Source organism: Colossoma macropomum, unplaced genomic scaffold, assembly GCF_904425465.1.
Source record: "Colossoma macropomum unplaced genomic scaffold, Colossoma_macropomum, whole genome shotgun sequence".
Classification (NCBI taxonomy): domain Eukaryota; kingdom Metazoa; phylum Chordata; class Actinopteri; order Characiformes; family Serrasalmidae; genus Colossoma; species Colossoma macropomum.
This window is the reverse complement of record NW_023494789.1, coordinates 39,678,329-39,698,327: the sequence shown is the minus strand read 5'-3', so window position 1 is coordinate 39,698,327 and position 19,999 is coordinate 39,678,329. Positions and strand designations below refer to the sequence as shown.

At 39.5% G+C, this 19,999-nt stretch overlaps 1 protein-coding gene across 2 annotated transcripts in view; it reads left to right on the top strand.

Moving 5' to 3' along the window:
• The first annotated feature begins 627 nt into the window (after positions 1-627).
• The window catches only part of pacsin1b (protein kinase C and casein kinase substrate in neurons 1b), a 37,601-nt gene continuing 18,229 nt past the window's right edge, over positions 628-19,999 (top strand). Inside the window, exon 1 of one of the 2 annotated variants that reach the window (XM_036571296.1) lies at positions 628-737. The gene's annotated coding sequence lies outside the window, so the exon portion shown is untranslated. Of the gene's footprint in view, positions 738-13,670; positions 13,787-19,999 lie in introns of those variants that run through there. The other variant, XM_036571295.1, reaches the window with a different exon arrangement.

The following is a 19,999-nucleotide window of genomic DNA, read 5'->3' as shown; positions in this document are numbered from 1 at the left end:
TGGCAACGTTACAATAGCAATAGAACCCTTTTGGGTGCTATATAGAACCCTTTCCAAAAAGGTTCTATATAGAACCATCTACAGTATATTCTCCATCAAAAATAAAGCATATTCTCCTTTTTGGAAAGGGTTCTATATAGCACCCAGAGGGTTCTTCTATTGTTACAAGTTTGGCATAGTTACAATAGCAGAACCCTTTCCAAAAAGGTTCTATATAGGACCATCTACAGCACATTCTCAGTCTGAGGAACCATTTCATGACGCAAAGAACCCTTTAATCAGGCAAATGGTTCTTTGAGCCTTCATGGTTCTATATAGAACCATTTTCTTTACTAAAGAACCTATGAAGAACCTTCTTTTTAAGAGTGTATTACTGAAAATGAGTGTAGTTCGCTAAACAGGGTGACAATGGGCAGGACTGAAAACAAACACCAGCATTTCTTGCTCATATCTTGTTTATCTTGTTTATTGGAGCTGCAGACAATATAAGAGCGTCTTTACCAGTTTAATGGTTTCCTCCATTTTGGAGTTTAGATGGTCTCCAGGGTGAAAGTCATGAATATGTAAGAGCTCCTCGTGCTGGACCATCCCCCATCTGCCGCTGCGCCTCCAGCCTGAGCACATCACTTCCAGCCGATGTGCTCTCCACCAGGACCTGGGGCTTTTCCAAGGAGCAGCTAGGGGGAAAACCGGGCTCACTGTAAGGAGGAGGCTGGATTCTCGCCATTCTGTCTTCGGTATGTCTACTAGCCTGTTTTACTACTGCGGCACAGAAGGCGCTGCATGGCGGAGCATGTGACGGCAGAGTCCGTCCAAACGGGCTGCTCGGTCTGGCTGTATGTTAGCAGCGTATTTGGAGAACAGGCCAGAGCCGAACATGCTTCGTGCACAGAGCATGTAAATGAGGGTCTCTCGCTGTGTGGAGACTCGTTCGTTTCATGCTTTCTGCCTTTCATTCGCTCTAATGTGCTCAGAGTTGCAGCGGTTGCATGTGGCTGACTGTAAACGGATCCTGGTCATACATTAGTAATGGGCTTTCACCAAAATACTGACAGCTTTGAGCCACAGTGTCCATTTAGGAGACAAGATTTAATGCTGTTGAAATTTGATTAAATGTGGGAATGTATAGAAGAATTAGAATCATGTATATTTTATAATAATTTATGTTTATTATGATTGTATATATATATGTATATGTTTATATATATATATATATATATATATATATATATATACATACATATGGCATGGAATGCATGCAATTACAATCTTTACAGGACAAAGAAAAAATCTACTTTGCTTTTAATGTAAGTCGATGGAACCAGACTTTTTTCCAAGTAAATTTGGGCCATTTGTTTTGGTCGGTTGGTCATGAAATTTACACACAATGTAAAGGACAACAGGTATTTTACAATTAGGTCAAAAACTGAAAATTGTTAAAAAGGGAGATACAAGGTTTTGTTCCGACAGCAGTGACATATATTGCATGGAATGTATCGCTGCTGTCGGAACAAAACCTCATATTTTTCAGTTTTGACATAATTTGGAAATGCCTGTTGTCCTTTACATTGTTTGTAAATTTCATGATGAATGGACAAATAGAAATGGCCAAAAATTACTTGGAAAAACATCTGGTTCCATAGACTTACATTAAAAGTGAAGTAGGTTTTCTCCTTCTCCTGTAAAGTTATCATTTTGGAGATACGAGGTTTTGTTCTGACAGCAGCAGTATAAACACACATATGTAAGATAAAGGACCGTTAGAAACCATTAGGATTAAAACTTAGAAATCTATCTATCTATCTATCTATCTATCCATCCATCCATCCATCCATCCATAGCATCCATGGTTTCCCTTGGTGACCATCAGTTTGCATTTAGAATCAGCCATTGGTCATCTGTTAAACCATTAAAATTCTTTACACTGTGATATCAACCCATTAAAAAAGCCAAAACGCATTGCAAAACCATTAGAAAACAACAGAAACACTTCTTGGTTTTTAAGAGGTTTTTCAGCTGGGTATTTACTTCTTTTCTCGTGTTTTCCAGTGAAATCTAATTCGGACACTCTTTTATTGCACACTGTGACATGGTGGATGAGGCAATTAGAAGTTCTGCTCACTCAGTCCCCTGTGGAGGTTCACAAAGACCATTTCTGTAAAAGTAATCTCAGCTGCTTCTCCAGAGAGATCTTTTGAATACAGAATGTCCTGGTGTTGTGCATTTTCAGGTCCAGTCTAATAACCTCGCTGGCAGGTCACTTGGTGAAAAGAGCAGTCAATACAATTATGGGTGATATTAGATGGATTGTGAGATGCCCACTAAATTAGCTTGACCACTGCAGTTGTATGATCCTTTTGCTAGTTGGCTGTGGGACTGACATTCGATTATACTAATAACTGAGCAATCTACAGATCATTTTGATGGTTAATGGAGTCATCAGAGTTTGTAAAAAAGGCTAAGAATGTACAACAAACCATGTGTAGATTTCAGAGATTAGTGTCCATCAGGCTGTTTTCTTTTTTAATTGAGTAATTGGGTTTCATCAGTTAATTGTGATAGCCCTAGTTGGATGGTATAACATTCTGGTGCAGTTGTCTCGTATGAGTCAAATCACTTTCAGCTTTGGGCTGGGACTCTTGACTTGGTGTGATATTATATGATTTTCTCCATTGCTTGGATTGTGATTAAACATGTAAAGCAGGGATCATCAGTTCTGGTCCTGGAAGACCGTATTCCAGCACAGATTGGTGATTTCCCCGCTCTCACAACTGGTCAGTTGATTCTCAGGTTTAGTCAAAGTGTTAAAACAGAGAAATCACTGAATTGTGCTGGACACCCATCCTCCAGGACTGGAATTGAAGAAGCCTCATATATGTACACAGTCAAGGAGCGATACCATGTCTCTCCATAAATACTGGTCAGCTGGTCCCTTCATATCTCTTGCCTAATCCTTTAAGTTCCATCAGTCTTCTGTCCTAAATGGTCCAGAGCACTGTCCAGGGTCCTGAATTTCTCTTTATCTTCATGTCTAGCCCACCTGCTAGACTGACCAGTTTGTTTACTGGTTGACCCTGCCTGATGCTTCACCATTGTATGCATTAATGAAATGGATACTGACAGGGGGAGAGGGACTGACATCTGTAATTTCATTATGCTGAGGTCCATCAGCTGGCTCAGGGCCCCCTTCATTTCTTTCATTTTGTAGCACTCAGGGAAAAAGTTCTGATTGACTTGTAAATAGGGTTGTCACCAGGACAAAATGAATGAGAGTAAAGTCATTGCTCATGCTTTAGACATCTTTTTCTTATTTAATTAAACTGAAAAAGCCATCTGTTAAAGCAGCTGAGTGTGACGCTTGGATTGTAACCATAGTGTCATTGAAGTGGAGCAGTAATATCTGTAGGATCAGTAGTTCACCAGGCCTATCAGTGTGTCACTGACCCCTTTTGTTTTGTAACGACTAATGACAAAGGTTCAGATCTGTTGTTTTTATGATACACGCAGTTGTTCAGAGTTTTAGAAGTATTGACGAGAACCATGACATCAAGGTGCAAAATATATGTATGATCTCAATTATGTACAAGGCCACATTACCAAACTAGAAGATAGCATTTCCAAATGAAGAATGATTAAACCAAACATTTTGTTGGCATTGAAGCAAGCATCAGCACCGCTACGGTGAGTTAGTTAGCAGCCAGGAAACACAAAGTAGCTAGCCGACATGGGACCCCCCGAATACCAAGGGCTATTTTGCACACTGTGTGACTCAGAAAAGTATAACATATCATCATATTGCCACATATCATATAACATATCATCATATTGCCACACCTACATACAGTTAAGCTAATGCAGTAGTTAGACTAGTGTAGCTTATACAAAGCACTCTTTTCTGTCACAGGCTGGCAGTCCTTGCTCATTAACAAGAATGACCTAGGGAAGGAAGGAATGTCATTGTTCTGGAAGATGTGAACTGGGGTTAAGTGTCATGCTCAAGGGCACCACGGTAGTGCTCTTCAACAAGGTTTTGACTCCCTGGTTACTAATTCATTTCACCCTTGGGACTTGAACCAATAACCTACCAGTCACTTCAGTGAACCTCTAAGCCTGTAAGCCATCTGTGGGTCTAAGTGCACTTATGAAAACAGATGATGTTTAGCTGATGTGTTTAATCAGTCTTGCTTTCTTACACCAACATAAACCGTGGACTTGGCTAAAGTGTCTTTAAGGCTATGTTCAGACTGCAGGCAAATCGGATTTGTTTCTCATATCAGATCTTTTGAGATGACTGTCCACACTATTATTTGCAAGTGATCAGATCAGATTTGTGTTTCCAGACATTACAGACCAGACTGCGTGGGTTGCCGTGGTAACAACGTAGGCAGCAGTACGTAGTAGCTATGCTGGTGACACGGATGCAGGAGAAATGGAGGTGCATCATCTCGCCCTCTAAACTCTTCAAAATTCTCTGGCATAAGTGGCGTAAGCATGAATCTCTGGTGCTCTTCTTGAATCCCAGCACTTCCATCACTCTGGATTTGACATTGTTGTTTGTTGCGTTGCGAGTGACGCAAAAGACATGTTTGAAATTTGATTTGAGTGGCCAGAGCATTCAGATTGAGACACATCTGTAAAAATCAGATTGGAATCTCATTTCAAACCACCTCCAGATGTGTTTTTTGGTTTGCAAAAATCAGATTTCATGTGGTTTTTAGCTGTCCAGACTATCAAAAACCAATGTGAATACAATCTGTAATAATCAAAAATGTAATCAAAAATCGGATCTGGGCTGGCAGTCTGAACATAGCCTTGGACTCAGGCTTGGAGCTGACTGATACCTTGTAAGATCCTCATCCCCAAATTTAGCTTCAGGATGCAGCCTGTACAGTCAGAGTTTGTAGAACTGTTAGGTAACTTATGCCCTTAGCTCGTCTCTAGAGCGCAGACCATTAATGACTTCTCTTCATCTGATTGGCTTTTGGGCTTGCAGGACTGTGGGCAACAAGTGACCCCACTGACCTTCAGTAAAATGCTGGCAAAATGAAACACTTTTTGAAGAACATTATTTCTTCACAGAAACATGATCTTAATTAGCTTATATTGAATCCAGTATTTATTGATAAACATAAAAGTATGCAACAGTCTCTATTAGACATCTGTTTTCTCAGCTCTCTTAAACTGTGGCATTTTAAGCTTTTTGAGTACAATCTTTAGTAAACTGCCAGTCTAATTCTGTTGCATTTGTTTATCATGAGTAGCTTGTTGTTTTCCTGACCGGTAGCAGATTGAGCTGAGCTCAGAGCGAATGACGCAGGCGTATTGGGTATAAGTGCTTTGTTTGTCATGCAGTAGGTGCACGCAGAATATATTATGGATTTTGGTGAGTCACCATAAAATGAGATTTCAGTCAATGAGATTTGAGCTTCAGCATCTCTTGAAGTATCATATATTATATAATGTGAACCAAAAGTACTGAACATGACAAACGTTTTTAGATTTACATCTGTGTGTGACCCAGCTTCAGGACAATCTTGCATTTGTCATCGATTTTTGGCTGCTGCGGGCCTGCGCTTATCAACTCTCCAGACGCTAGTTGATGTGAACAGAGATGGAGAAGGGACACTTGAAAGAGGATGGTCAGACATATTGATTCTGGCGAAGCTTTAGACACAGCTAGAGATACATAGTAAATTCAGATGGGTTATTTATGCATTGGGCATCGTCTCAGAGGCAGAAGCAAAGAGCTTATGAATTTATGGAGATTGTTTTGCTGGCTGTTGTTTGTGAGAGGCAGAGTTTGTGTCCTTTTTTAGCAGTAATCAACACTGCCTGGGGTTATGTAACCGACTACTACAACGTGTTCGCCTTAGGGAGAAGAGCCCTCAGTGGGAGAGAGAGATTCATATGCTTCAGAACTGCCTGCCAGACTATTTATTTAATCCATGAGTCAGACTCTCTTGGTAGTAACCCTCACCCTCTGCGGGGCAGTTACTCAGCAAGGTTTTAACATGAATAAATCAGGGCAGCTATGTCTAGTAATGTACAGTATCAGTGTCAGGCACTGAAATCCCGTTTGCTATTACCAGCCCACTTTGTTCTGAATGTAAGTGAAACATGGAGCAATTGAGGTGTGAACTGCAGTGAGGGATATTACACTCTTAAAAATAAATGTACCAAAAAAGGTCTTTGGAGGGATTCCACAGTTTCCTAAAGTACCTTGCAATGAATGGTTCTTTAAACCATGTGGAAATGAGATGTGAAAGAACCTTCTTAAAGTTTAACGAACCTCCATATAATGTAAAGGTTCTACACTAAAGTTCTAAAACAGCATGCCCAACCAAAGAACGATTTAGGAACCTTTATTTCTAAAAGTGTAGGCATAACCAAGAGCATGTCAGTGCCCTGACCCTTTTAAGTAGGGATGCACCAATACGACTTTTCCTTCAGATACCGATGCCTGATCCTTGAGTATCGGCTGATACTGATACTAACTGTTTAACCTAACTAGCTTATAAGGCCTCATATTTATACAGTTCCACTTTTAAAATATTTTATTTTGGTAAAAGCAATGTTCCCTGTCACTAATAACTTGTCACAAAACAGTTAAATATAGAACAAAACAATATATAAACCTGTAGTCCGTACATGTACACTCATGCTTACACCCCCGAGCGTCAAGCTCTGCTAGAGTTTTCTAAATATTAGTCATTCAAACTAACTGTAGCAGCGTTTGAGCCACGGATTTCTTGGTTTGGTGAAGCAAAAGGCCGTGAGACCCCGCTGCTGTGTGATGCAACTGACTGATGTAGGTGCACTGCAGACGAGGCTAGTTTGTTATGGAAGGTTAGCTGATATGCTAAAAGCTAAATCAAGACTATATTTTAGCCTAAATTTTATTGTTTAAATACATTCATGTCAAAGGTACGTTCAGGGCAGTGTAAGGCAAAACAGTACTCAAAACTTTTTTTTTCAAATTTACCATTATATCTAAAATATCTAAAGTTCAGTAGTCGTTTTGGTTAGCAAACAAAATGGCTTTTGTTTTATTTGTGTTGTCATGACCCCTGCTTCCTATCCCCACCACTGTAAAGAAGTCAGATTCTGTTCATTTCACTACAACGAACCATTTCACATCAAAATCAAACTCTAAATGACTTTGTTTACATCTCAATGGTTGAATAATGTAGAATTTTGGGAAAATGAAAAAAATTGTGCTGTTGTTCTATAACTGTGCTCTAAACGCAAAGCTGCACTGATACTGATCCAAATTGGTATCAGCGCCGATAATGGCACTTAAACGCAGTATTGATATCAGTGATGGGGATACCGATACCTATGACCAATACCACAAAGCAATTTCTGACCTGTGTATTTTCTGACCAATGTATTTTAAACCCTTTAATGTAACAGCTTTCTGTGAGGTATCTTTTAGATTTGTTAATGTTTCAGATGTCTGGTGACTGTCACCACGACAGTGAACAACGCTGACTCTGCAGTTTTACCAGAATGATGCATTTCACACCAAACCAATATGAATTACTTTCTTTTTATCTTAACCATGTAAGCAGTTAAAGTTCATTATATCCTTCCGTGAGTGAAGACAAGTGTCTCCGCAGCAAATTCATTGCAACCTGACGCATTTCCCTTTTTCAAATCTGCAAAAATGGCAGAAAAAGCTGTTTATAAGCCATAGCAAAAAATACTTTTAAATGCTTAATATTTTGAAACCATAACATTCGATTAGCTCAGACTGGGTTTTAGGTTGCAGAATACGCCGTCTGTTACACCTGACTGCTGATACAACTTCATTCACTTTTCTCTGCTAGCTTGCTAGTTAGCACTTCCTATTCCCCTGCTGAACAGCAGAGGGCGCCCGCGAGTGAGTCCTCAATGAATGGGAGTGAATGGAGCTCAACGGCTAAAAACAAAAAGTTAAAATAGTTTCTAATCACTCACCCAGAACATTTCTTTAATTTTAGAAAGTAGAAGGATGTATTTCACTAAAAAAACAAAGAAATCTCACCTATATTTTTCCTTTTTTCTACAGCAAACGGGTTTTGGGCAGCAGAAGGCGGGCATTGCTGCTAGAGTGTGATGATTGATTGGCGAGCGGAGCAGCTCATTGGCTGTTCGCGCTCACTGATGTCATGGACGTACATGAGGCGCCTTTTTAAACTCCTATAACTCGAGTTCAAAAGCTCTTAAAATATAACAGCGGTGTTAAAATGTTTTATGCTGTTCAGTGTTCAGGAAATGATTGCATTCTTTTACATTAAAAATGTTTAAGCATTTATAAGCTATGATTTTGCTCAAATGCCCGATATCAATCCATTAATTTTGGGCTCACTCGGGAGCGCCCTCTAGTGTTTGAGAGAACTGGAAGACATTGCAGAGTGGGAATTCTCATCTCCACAAGTTCTCTGGCTAACCTAACTGAAGGCAACTGAAAAAAGCTCTTTGCTGTGCCCCCCCCTTGTGCTGTGAGTGGTCATTTGTGTAACATAGTAATGATGCGCTTCTGAGTGGTGAGATGAAATTTGTGAGGGCATGTTAAAAAATGAGAGAGGGACTTCTGATGAAGCAAAAGTAAAAAGGTCATTGGGCTGACATACAAACAATTTCAGAGGCTTCTGTTTTTCTGTGCACGTCTTTTCTGTTGATACAGATAAGCAGTGTTCATGATGTGTTTGGTATTGTTAAAATGATGTGCTGTTGCTGCATTCCTTCTGGCTGCATTGCAGGCTTTTGTACTGTGGTAGTCAGCACGTAGCCCGCTGTGTGTGAAATCACATCCGAACACTTCCTGCTCTAATGACTGAAAGGACCCTGCTGTGACTTCAGTGTGATTGAGCTGAGAGCAGGTGGAGGGGGGCTTCTGCTGCTATCTTGGATTATCAAAATCGGATGCTTTAGAGCGAGATCGAAGGAATTTTTGTTTCCTCTGTCTGTTTGTGGGTTTCTGAACCTGTGCACCTGAAATAACTGAAATAGCCTTTGCTCTAATGCCAAGAGAGTATCATAGTGATATTAATAACAGTTGTCGTTTGTTGCTTGTTTTCAGAGCCCTTTTGCCATTTACAGGTCAGTCTCACACTCACACTGTTAAAGGACATCACAGGAAAGGTGTCAGCTGAGCTGCCAAATGTGATTTCTCAAGCTAATTTTTTCCTCAGTGAAAACAGATTTTTTTTCCTTTGGACAGTGCTACCTTGTGATGATATTATCACAATAATTACGCCATAATACGGTATAATATTTAAAATGACATCCTAGGTATTGTGATCTGACACGTAATATATTTCAATTTATTACTTTTGACTGAAAATTATTCCTACAAAAGAAAACGTTGCTTTATCTCATAAACTCTTTTAATCTCAACTATTTTTATTGAAGCAAAACAGATTTGTGAAGTAGACAAATCAACATCCTTACATTTACATATGTAGCAGATGCTAAGTGGTGTTGGGCACTCATCGATGCACAAGGGCACAAAAGGCTGTCCCATCTGCTCTAAACCAGTAGAAGGGCTGCTGTGATGATGGGTATGGGAGGAATGTGTCACAACACACAGTGCATTGTACCAGCCTACATATGGGGCTGTGTAGTTGCAGACTGGTCAGAGTGCCCATACAAAGCCCTGTTCACCGTCAAAAGCGCCTACAGTGGGCAAATGAGCATCGGAACTGGACCATGGAGCAATGGAAGAAGGTCGTCTGGTCCACTGAGTCCCATTCTTGTCGACGTCAATTTGACACGTGTCACCTAACTAAACGTTGCTGCAGACCAGGTACACCCCTTCATGGCAGTGGTAATTCACAATGGCAGTGACCTATTTCAGCAGGATAATGCACCCCTTCACTCTGCACACAGTGTTCAGGAATGGTTTGAGGAACATGAGTTCAAGGTGTTGTCCTGGACTCCAGATTCCCTAGATCTTAATCTATGGGAGGCATCTATGGGATATGCTGGAACAATAAGTCCGATCTGCACTGGCTCCACCTCGCAACTCGCACCCACCTCCCGTGTCCATGTATATAAGGTGCAGCTGGTGCTTGCTCTGTCGCCTTGCAGCCATGATATGCGCTAATGGTAGGACTCTCATGATCATTAAATTTTAGATGATGATTAATTATCCAATAAATAATTGAGATGAACACATTATATTTATCTTCACAGTGTCCAAATGAATCAATACTGCACACACACTCACGCAAATGTGGGTCCTTTGGGTCCAATAAGCTGCAAAGCTAACAAAAATAACACATATTACTCATCACTGCCCTCTAAATGTTAAAAGCTAGAGCACTTTTCTGGTTTTATAATCCTCTTGGAATGCATTTATGGCTTTCTTTTATTTACATTTATTTGCATTAACCCAACAGACCCAATTCTCGTTTTACCCGAATTTTGTTTGTTGCAGCATAATATGACTGTGAAACCTAACGACTGTGGAAAATAATTGCAGCCAGGTAAAATAAATCGTGATTAGTTGGTTGTATTATAATAGTGACAGCATTAGCTGTAGGGTTAAGGAAACTTTTTTTTATCTTCTTTTGAACATTTTAGACAGTTTACCTCAAACAGAATGTGTCATAAAGTGGTATAAAGTGACGAGAAACACTGATATGCACATATAATTGTGTGCGACGCGTTAACCAGCTGACACTACTCACTCTGCTCTCTCTAGTTTTGGATGAACTTCATACAAATGAGCTGAGTGGGACCGATCAGAGAGTGGTGGGTTTAACCGATTGTCACGCCCACTCAGCCTACTTTATGAAATTCAGTACTCAAAACAAGCACCCAGTAGGAGATGTAATGGAGGAAAACACAACTAATGTGTTCAAAACATGGAACATGCATTAAACTTGCTTGTGTTTTAGCAGTACGCCCCCAAAGCATCCAACAGTTGGAGAGGGAAGCGACTCTGCCTGCTGTAATAGGAATGCACCATTAACAGATTTTTAAAAAATATACAAATAAAAAAAGCTCCATCCTAAAACACACAGGCCTACACCTACAGGCTTCGTGTAAAAGCTCAGTTCTCTTTTATTATTATCTTCATCAATTACAACAGTTAAACAGTCTGATAGTGAATCTGATAGTGCTGCACAGCGCACCCACCTCCTGCATCCATGTGTATATAGTCTATCCAGCTAGTACTTGCTCTGTCGCCTTGCAGCCGATTGGCGTAATAGTGTATGTTGGGTACTTCTTTGTGCTGGAAAATCTTTCATAATAGTTCATTTCTGCTTCAAAACTTCATTAGAACTTGTATTACATACGCTATTACTCATAGAAGTGCTGGGTTCTAGAAACACCAAAACACTTGCTTTTGGTCAGAATACTTCTTTTGTCATTTCGACAATAAAAAAAGAAATTGCATTCCAGTGTAGGATACAGACCAGTGGAGTTGCTTCAGACTGAATTTTTGAAGCACCCTATTGTGGAATGGTTATTAAAATACTGGGAGCAAGGCATTCTCTGCATGTCCCTCTGGGCTGTGGAGAAGATATTACACAGCAGAGGGGTGAGGAAAAAGCTGTTGTCAACATGAACTGAGTCTGAACCCTTCTGCAATCGAAGACGAGTTTGCCGTCAAAGTGGATCTTAGAAGCTGTAACTCAATTTGATACCACTGTGGGCTACCTCCAGGCACTGGCTATTTCTGAAGAGTTGTATCATTTCAATTAGGCTAAATATGGCATATGTATGGTTGCACATTAGGGGTGCACAGCATAGCATTTGTTAAGCTTTATCACAGTAATGGCTTTTGTGATACTGGTATGAAGTGCAGACGGCTTCAGTATGCAAACGAGCCCTTTAATACAGCACAGTAAAATTGCTGTGAGCCTTTTTGCTTCCTGAACAACATCAGATGTTCCAGATGAGCTTATGTGGGTGTTTTAATGAATCAAGGGATTCAGTTGATCCAACACTGGTAAATCATTTTGGTGAAAACAATACAGACCAGTCGTTAACCTTATATGTTACATTATAGACCCCTGAGGTCGTGCATCACTGTATAGCTGGCGTCATGACCATGTAAGGAACTCCAGGTCAAAGCTGGTTTTCTCTATGAGAAAAATGAATGACGTTTTTTGAAAACTGCAGCTATCGTGCCCGAAAATGTTCCAAACCTGATATGTTTTGTCCCACATACATTGTTTTGCCCCAAAAGTCACTGAATCCTCAAAATTACAAGGTTGTTAAGCAGTCAAAATACAAAAATTGGTCTATGCATGCTACATGTAGCTAACTGTCCTGCTCATTGGAATGATGACATGATGTTGCCTGAAAGTTAAACGTCAGCACTGTTAAAACAGTCAAAACTGGAGGGTGTTAGCAAAGCTTGCTGGTTTGCATGGAGAATTTTGATAAGTTGCCAATCTTTGCGCAGTAGTGTTAGCTTGCATGTAGCAGTGTTTGTAGTTAGACTATTTAACAACCTCGTATTTCAGAGGATCTGGTGACATTCCAGAGAAAAATGTGCATAGGACAAAACATATCAACTTTTGTTTACCATTGGGTGCAGTAGCACAGATTTTTGAGAGCTCTATTCATTTTTCCCATAGAGAAAAACGTCAAGTCAAAGTTTATTTATTTAGTGTAGAGTCTGAAACCTTGAGAAGAACCAGGACTCAAAAGGAGAACCCATCCTCCTCTGGTCAACACTGGATAGCAAAACAATAACAGAAGTAAAAAATGAGGTAAAAGAGGTGAAGCAATGAAGCATTGACTATGATTAAATAGAGTTTGTGCAGCAGCAGCATCATCAGGAGGGTCAATTCATGCAGGTGAGGTTTGCACAGCATAGTACAAAAGGAAGCTCCATGGTGGTCAAACTGGTCCAGAAGGTGGTTGAGGAGTGGGCACTTGATTAGGCAGATGAAGCAACAGCAGCAGACTGCACAGGCTTAGACCCGGAGTTCCTTTAATGAGCATGTCACCGACTGTAGTACTTTAAATGTCTGTGTTTTTAGTTTATTGAAAGGCATTTCAGTTGCAGTATGTATATGTATTTTGTCGATATCTAGAATACAAGAAACCACAAGAGGAAAATGTTATATATTATATTATAAATATATAAATATTATTATTGTCTCATTATGTATCACAAAAAGCATATTCAAATACACCAGTGTGAAAACAGTAAGACATCAAGCTTTTACATATGGGGACTATGACTCACAGCAATAAGAAGTTACTGGAGGTGTGTATTAGCTTGAAACATTAGTTGTCTTTCATGATCAGTGTTATGCATTAATTCCTATGTTTCTATGGTTTTTAGGGGTAGATGGTCCCCCTGCTTAGTGACCATTCCCAGTTTAACACTCTACTGTACATTACATTACATTAACATACATTACATGAATAATTCAGACGTTTTTACAGGTGATTCATTGTATTTCAGTGGTGATGTCATGTTGTTGTTGAACAGTCGGAGCTGGTGATGAGCTGCGGTTGACTTATATGGTACACACTCAGGTTGGAAGAGACGAGGTGACGTGTTGCACAAAGCAGTGTTCTTTTTTTGGTTTAGCCCTGTCTTTATAAGAGACTCAGAGTTTATGGCTAGGAGGGGCCTGTCTGTTAATAACTGATGGGCTGGCATGTCGCTGAGAGGGTTGTCAAAGTCCAGTGTGGATATGTGTTTAGGTGTGTGTGTGGCATTGACAGCAGGGTGTGGCATTAAACACTACTGTATCTGCTAAAACATCTGCGCTATGAGGAGTATCACTCAGCCTGAACTGTTGATCTTCTTTTAGGCTGGAAACCTCAGGTGAGGCATCATTTCTCCATGAACAATTACATTTAGATTTGATATGAATAGACATCATTCCAAGCAAATAATATTTGTACATTTACACGTATATGTAAGAGAGCTGTGGGGTGTCAGTAGGGGTGGGTGATATGAGGATATGAAATTGTTTTATGTCACAGTAAGCTTTTCTGTGCATACCGTCAAAAGGAATTACTGATCTGGTACCGGGTATCAGTATCAGGCCGATATCAGCAGAAAATGCTGGGTGGGTTATCGGAGGGAAAAAAAAGAATGTATCTGATCCAATCATATCCTGTAACCTACAATCACATTGTATCTTGATGTCCACGTAATTTTCCTAATTTTCAGTGGCCAAAATGTCAGCGCATCCCTAGTATCGGCATCAGTGTTTCAATATCGTATCGGAAAAGACAAAGTGATATTGTGCCATCTATAACTTTTGTTACTTATACAACATTGACCAACCGCATATTTCATTGAAAACAGATTTAAAAGAGTCTCTAAAGTGATGCAGCTTTTTATGACGACAAATAATAAACTAAAAGAAGTGCTGCTCAGTATGTAAATGGTTGAATCAAAAATCATTGTGCTCATTGTTTTTGATTGCACTGTTTAAAACTAGTAGTGCGGTTTTGTCTTTTCCAACTTCAGAAAACCAAAATATTATCGTATGTATTGTATATGATGAAAATATCTTTAAGTATCGAGATTCTATTTTTGCCTCTCCCTAGTTACTCAGGCCAAACAAACAGAAGCAGGAGTCCCAGAAGTCCTAGATGAATGGAGATATTTTCAACAACTATGTTCAGATGTCATCTATGTAAATAGTGGTTTGCTATATTTTGTGTGTTTTGCATATTATGCAAATAGCCTGGTTGTTTGTGTTTCATTCAGGGCTTTTATGTTCTTCACTTGTTATTCATCCAGCCCTCAAATGTGAAACTTTTACTCTGACATTTGAGCAGTTCTCACGAGGGTGTGGTGAAGTTCTGCTGGTCACGTAATTGGTTCCTTGGTTATTACTCTGCTGTCACCTTTCTGGTTTGCTTTAATCAATTCCTTATTGATTGAGTAGGCAGCTGTGGTAATAACTCTGCTTGGGGATCATTGAAAATATATGTTGTGCTGCATTTTGTAGAGCTGTGGGCAGATTTGGGGAGTTAAGGGTTTAAAGTGTTGTGTTTCAGTGTCTTGTGGCACACTGTTTATTTATAGCTGCTTTTGGTATCAGGGTGAAGAGGGATGTTGCATCATGATCAGACAAAGGGAGTCAGAGAAGGTCAAGCATCTTCTGTGTGAGCTTTACTGAGACTGAGCTGTTTATTCTGTGGTAAACCTGATGTCTTTGCTAGGCTGACATTACCTTTAAATGAACAGAATGCACATCTGACAGTAATGATAATAAATGAGGGACTTAAACAGTTGGAGTGAATCTTTATAGTGAACATGATTAACTTCTAATGTGGCTTTTTATCATTTTTAAGTTGTCTTTTTTAACTTGGCTTATGCAGCTACTTATGTTCCTGTGGTTTTTAGAATGATAGCTCATTTGCATCTTTCTTTCTCATTCATCTGTGTCCATTTTCGTTTTTTAGCGTTTTTATTGCCCTGTTTTGACATCAAGATAGTACAGCCCCCATTGGCTTTTCTGACTTGTATCCCTTTTTTATCCCTACATTTTCATTCCTCTCTTTTCATCCCATAATTTTAGTTCATATTTAGTTCATATTTAAACACTTGCTTCCATAGTTAGTAAGAATACACTCACATTTGCTTTTCTCCATTCCTCTTACATCCTTTTTTCCCCTAAATCATCTTGGAGGGAAGAAACATGTTGATTTACATTCTTGAATTTTCAAATTCAAGCCAGATCTTAGTATAAAGATTTGGAAGTTCACTGAAAGTAATACAGCATTTCATACTGAGTGCTTATTTAGATAAACCTGCTTTACTTTACTTCACCATCCATCATCCCATAGAAACCCTCTGACTTCATTGTTCCTTGAGTTTTAAGCTCGAACCAGCAACCCTGATAGAATGAAGTAACTCATGTAACTCAGTGTATGACTGCATTTCACTTCAGTAATTCTGCTATCCATGATTTTATTCCACTGATTTTGCACTTCCTTGAATTTGTGAGCTACAGTCATGAAATCACAGGCCCAACATCCTGTTTATCATACTGAGAGTGCTCATCTGTGTAAGCCTGCTATCCTTCCTTATAATCTTGCTTTGTCCAGCTGAAACCTGCTCACAATTCAGAATTCCCGGCTCGCGCTGCTTTCACCAAACCCTATAGAAATATTGAGCTGTTGACCCAGAGCACATTTCATATTGATTGCACTCATGTCTAAATCAGCTGTTTCTTTATCTCTCCATTATCTCATGGAATCCCCATTATTTGGTAGAAAGACTCATCTTTTGGTCCAAAGCACACACTTGCATTTCATGCTGATAGCACAATTATTCAGAGGGAATTTTTGTAAGCTAGACAACAGCCCTATTTTTAGTTTCCATGCTCTTTTGAAGAGCTTTGGCAAGCCACCTTAACATTTGGTCACAAACATTGCTTCTTTTTGGAGATTAATACCTCTATGAAGCCTCTGGAGCTGTTACAGAATGCAGACGCATTGTTAGAAATGCCTGCTCAAAGGGGAATTCCATTGATTTTTCAAAATATCTATATAATGTTATCGCTGAGATGTAAACAGAGTGGTCTAATTTGAAGAGGTCCATTGTAGAGCTGCCTAATGCATTTCTTGACAGTGGTGGTGACAGGAACCAGAGGTCACTTTACAACACAGTTTATTTACTATCCAAAATGAACAATGAATGGAAAAATAGTGATAAATCTGAAAAAAAAAACTACAAGTTTTCTTTAGGAACTACTCTGCCTTACATCACCCTGCATGCACCTGTCCACTATGAATAGACCTAAAAATAGATTTTATTCATAATAACTACCTGTTGTAACTTTCTGCGAGTGAACTTTTAGAGGCATGAAATGCTTCAGACATCTGATTCCTGTCACCACCACTGTGAGTGGTTCTGACTCAGTACGTTTTTCTACAACAGGGCATTTCACATCAGGCCACTCTGAATGATTTTGTTTACGTATTAACCATTTTATTATGCAGAAATTTAGAAAAAATAGTGCACTTCCCCTTTCATTTATTTGCCTCTTTTAAATCTTTAGTGTTATGTTCTTTGAGCAGTTGGAAGAACTGTAAAAAACGGGATGGTTAAAATAGCTGGCAAGTAGGTCTGTGGTTTTGTTTTCAGAAAAAAATTGGAAGATTTCTTCCTGTATGATTTGCAGCTTTTCCTGAATGCACATGCTTTATACCTGCTTAACATGTTTGGCAAGAAAACTAATACAATCCATTCAGAGCAATTCCGCACAATGTAGACTCGTCTATAGAGTCGTCTGATAAATGCGATTGTAATCTCTGCCCAGCTGCATCATTCAATTGGCTAAATCTCATTAAGCCTTAGAGCACTTTAGAGAACTTAATTGGGACATTATCAGATATTCAGAATAAGGAAGCAAAGATGGCTCCCACAGCTCAAATGAAGTGAACCCTGACCTCTTGTGTGCCTCTAGGCGGTCCAGAGTTGGTTGCTACAGTTATCAGGTAACAGAAAGGCCTGAATAATTTATCACTGGCCGGGTCTATATTTAGAGGAGTGGATATGACATGGGTTGCAGTGCTAGACTCTCTAGAACTAAGTGGAATTCTGTAGCTTTGGTCCAGGACGATGGACTTTGTTGTTCAGAAATACTCACTGAAACCCGAACCCCACATTTAACCCTCTTTAGCTCCTAGCACCTGCAGCTTGATTCATGTGAAGAGATAATGATCATGATTCTTGTTTTCATCAGTCTCGCTGTGAAACAGGACCGGCTAGAGTGTTTGCGGCTCTCTTGGCCCCACCAGGTAATGACGAATGTGATACCCTGTCGAGAAAGAGAGATGAGGTGGCTGTGCAGCCGCTAGTTGGAGCAGGTCCCATTTTGCCGTCAGTGTGGATGCATAGAGCAGCAGCTTTGGTGACCTTGGATGCATTGATCTGCAGCAACATGAATGCTGCAGTGGAGGGGGCGCTGCGGTGATGCAGCACTTTAGGGTGACAGAGGTTATGATATGGATTGGGTCATTATAGATTATTGAGTGTCAAGTCATATATATTAGGTGTGACTTCCTGGATCTTCCTGTTTGACCAGAACGTTTTAGTTCTGTTCACTTGGATACATTGAAAAAATGTGCAGTTTAAGATTTGGGTATAATTAAAATTGGTTTGATATCAATACCAATATTAACACCTTGTTTTCTAAATGGTATCTTTTTTAAATTACAAACCAAAAGTGAGCCTGGCTTAAACCACAAACGCGTGTGAAGTGCTGGAAATGGATGTATTTACTGACTGTAACAAATTGCAGGCTAATTAAGAAGCAGTTGCGTTAATAGCGTGCTCACAGAATGTAGTTAAGACAGCCAATCTGCAACCTAGATTTTGGAGCAAGCCTATTGGCTCACGGATACTGACTTTGTAGTTTCTGATATTTGGTACTGAATGAAACAGAACAATTCACAATTACTTAAATGATGCAGTAAAATCACTTAATTATGAATATGTTCATATTATTGACATTCTCATACATTTACGATTTACCTTACGTTTTAATGTAGTATAATTTATTATACTTATTATACTATTTAGTTTTATAGTGTGTTTAACTGGTTTGACAATTTTGGCTTCCACCATTTTATGAGTATGCCTGCCATGTGTGGTGGAAGAATTTGTAGGACATTAGAAGGAGGAGAAGGAGGAGGAGGACGTGTTTCAGACATTTGGTCCCCAGATTTCAGTTATGCCATAACTCCATGTAAAATGCTGCAGTAAAATTCCTTTATTGTTGGTCTGTGCATAGTATGATGCACCCTGAATTGATTTCTTTTGCTTTTCTGTGCGACTTGCTTGGGCTTATGTGAAAGAACCATTTATAGTGTTTTATATTGTCTGTGCCTTTTTTGTTCATATAGAAAATGAACAGACCATTTTATTGAAACCAATAGGGAATGGCAACAACAGTCTTTTGGCACTGAGGTCATGTCAGATTTTCAAATTTTCTTGATAGTCGACCACCTTCTGATACATTTCGTCATAGTTCTCATTGTTATGAACGTATAGTGGAGCTGTTGACGCCAGATAAACAGAGAGTTATCTTAGAGTTCTAAATATTCTTAGTAGGATCTAACTAATATATTGGTTAACTGATAATATTGACCAATATTGATAACCCATATATATTGGTGACGTTGCGCAGATAATTAGCAACTTTTTTTGATTGCAGCTGGGATTCGAACTTGCGATCGCCCGATGATAGAGCAAAACCTTAGATTGTTCTGCCAAAAACGTATTTAAAAGGTATCCAGCCTTTAACATTTTGCATGAAAACAACTAGAGGTGGGCAATATGACAGTATTGTATTGTTGTCGTGGTAGATTTTGTTACTGTGATAAACAATACACTTTTGTGCATTTTGTGGATATTGTCAATACTCTGTGAACACTAACCAACTGCATGTTTCATTACAAAGAGAGCATAATTAGTCCTGTTTAATTGGGTTTATTGCATTGCAGTATATCAGTCAATTACACTGTTTAGCAAAATTAAGACCTAAAATATAAATATAAAATTATATCGGCCAATTATTATTAGTTTAAAAACTTCAGAACTGTATCAGTATTGGCCACAGAATGTTCATATCCATCAGGCCTTCATTCTTAGATGTAGTTTCCTCAGAGGTTATTTTAATTACTATGTCTTCATCAGTTGTCTAACGTTTTTGCAGCATTTGTAGAATTGAAATCCTCTGTAAAAGTTGAAGAAGCGTTGGCAGAGCCAGCTCTTTCTGGGGATGTGCTTGCTTAAAGTGCTGCGTGTTTGTGGAGAGGCGTGCTGTCTTTGAGGATGTGCTCAAACTTCGAGTGCTGTGTGTTTGTGGAGGGGTGTGGATGCTCCAGGCGTGCTCAGGCTGCTGTGCTGGTGCAGTGGAATTTTACTGAGGCTGGCCTGGCTGCCTCTGGGCTGTGTGTCTGTTTTCACTGCCTACGCTTTCCTAATGTTGGCAGTGTGATCAATCACTACGCACTCTCGCTCTCCTCTTATCCACCCCCCCACCCCCTAATCTGCCTATCTTCAGCC